This window comes from Anneissia japonica, unplaced genomic scaffold (genome assembly GCF_011630105.1).
Source record: "Anneissia japonica isolate Jap-2015-1 unplaced genomic scaffold, ASM1163010v1 scaffold102408_len2339_cov207, whole genome shotgun sequence".
NCBI classification, from domain to species: Eukaryota; Metazoa; Echinodermata; class Crinoidea; order Comatulida; family Comatulidae; genus Anneissia; species Anneissia japonica.
The window spans coordinates 1-2,339 of record NW_022746320.1 but is presented as its reverse complement, the minus strand read 5'-3'; the positions used below and the strand labels follow the sequence as shown (position 1 = coordinate 2,339).

Sequence of the window (2,339 nt, the reverse complement as noted above, 5' to 3'; positions counted from 1 at the left end):
GTTTTTATTTTCTTGTGGCTCATTTCGTCGTTGTTGCTGCTGCTGTTGTGATTGCTGCTGCTATTTTTGCTGTTGCTACTGTTGCTTTTGCTGTTCTGCAGAATGCTGCTACGTTAACAACTACTAGCTAATAACACTACTACTGAATTGACTATCACAAGTCATTCCCCAACATTTACTAATACTAATATTTTTTCTCTATATAGTTTTAAGACAAAATTCCGAAGCACTTTCCAACGCATTTAATGGTGCTGTGAGGGCACTACAACACTTACGAAGCTACCATTTACAAATCGTGACAAGGTAAAACAACTAACTTTGCAGAAACGAATAAATATTTGGCCTAACTTAGTAGTTTTTCGATAAAGAATGAGATTGTTTTTCTTTTAATTCCTGGGTAATTACGATAACGTTACCATCAGTTGACTTTAAATGTATTTCGACAGTGCCATCATATGTAATTTAATGATTCAATGTATTGTTTTCTTGTTTATTTGCAGGTATATCGTTATACAATCGAACAAAGACAAAAATAAAGCTTTTTCTAATCTAGGAAAAACAGGAACAGGAGGAACAGGTACGTATCTATTACATTTTAGTAGTACGCTCATTTTCTGTTCAGGCCTCCCTTCTCTGAAACCATGTTACCGGTACACATTTCTGTTAAACAGTCCGCAAAGTTAGTTCTATTTAAGAAGAATCTCAAACTTTCTTATTTTCTAAAGCTCTTTAATCTGGTTTATTTTTTACTTGCACCTTTGATAATTTTGAATTGACGCGGTAAAAATGTCTGGTATATTTACCTTATTATAATGTATCGAAAAGTTTTGAAGATGTGATGAATTAATGGCAAAAGTATCAACAAAAGCAGCAACTCTCGTGTGAGGGTTATTCGAGGCGAGCGATCAGAGTCCCAATTAAAAAATCAATACTGGCCGTGTTTTAACAACCACAAGCAGAAAACCATACCTCTTCAGTATAACCGCTCTACTTTTGTTTGTTGTGGTGTATTCATAATCTTTAAAATTTGTGAAATTCAAATATACGTTACAAAATGAGATAAAGATAGGAAGTCGGGAGAACAAACACAAATTTTTCCAAATTTATTCATTCTTAAAGCAATTGTAACTTTACCAAAAAGAAGTTGAATAACCAAATTGCATTATCGAATGTGGTGTGATACCACGCTGTTTTGTAATAAAGCCCCTTTAATGTGGGTTTGATTTGTTTGCGAAAAATGTACTTTTTTTTTTATTTTAGACGAATAACCTTTGGATTTTATTAATAAACAGTCGTATTCATCAATGATACTTTTGCTTAAGATAAAAATGTAGGCCTAATCGCACCATATTTTATATTTTCTCAGAATATATGCAATTTTTAAAAGGTCTTCGAGATTGTACTAAAGAAGCTCTACTAAACGATATATGATGGAATACAACCGAGGTAATTGAGTTACGTCACTAATTTCAACAGTAATTTCCATCGTTTCCCACCCGGTTAGAACAATCATGGAGCAACGTACAGTGCAGACGCATCGCTTGCGTACAAATCTGGAACACCTCTGTTGAATTTGAAAAAAAAATCGTCGATGTAAGCCCAAAAGCCAGGCCAACATAATGACTGAATTTGATTATATCATTATATTGTATTGTATTTTGAAACATTTAATTTGCTACAGCTATGCCTATTACCAACATTGATTGTCATAGAGAAGGCTTAGGCCTAAGGTGATGCAAATTATAGATGAAATAATTTAAAAAAAGTAATAAATACGCTGATTTGTTTGATTCATCCTATATAATAGTTAGTCACTAAACACTATTATAATTAAATGTATGCGAACAGTAATTGACACAATGTTTAGATGCCTGTACATTCGAAAGGCATGTTCATTTCGCTACCCTTTAGGTGTACTGCCGAATTCACCGTCAAAAGCGTCCCAAAGGAAAGTTTTCCTTGCTACGTGATTTATACCATAATCCTTCTCATCATTCCACCCCTATATTTACTTCATGGGGCATTGGCAAGTCCTCGAGTCCAGCCAGCAGGTTCTCCGCTGCTAATACTGCCATTAGATCTCTTGAGTCTTCAGTTGCACTGCCAATGTGGGGAAGAACAACTACAAAAATAACAAAAATATAGTGGTATTGATTGGTGACGAAATTTCTAGATAACATGTAAGATACAATAGCGATCATTTTATGAACAGATGGTTACACACCACATAGTGTTGGTCATAGAATACGAAGAGGGTAAACAAATATGACAAAAATAATAAAATAGTTATTACTATAATTCCATTTTGTGAAATACAAATAAAAATAATTCCAGCACCT

The 2,339-nt window shown here is 33.8% G+C and overlaps 1 long non-coding RNA gene across 1 annotated transcript; it reads left to right on the top strand.

The window, feature by feature from the left end:
- Positions 1–91: 91 nt before the first annotated feature.
- On the top strand, positions 92–2,333 carry LOC117120196. Its single transcript, XR_004447303.1, has 3 exons — positions 92–303; positions 501–577; positions 1,367–2,333. It is a non-coding gene; the product is annotated as an uncharacterized LOC117120196 (long non-coding RNA).
- Positions 2,334–2,339: the final 6 nt, after the last annotated feature.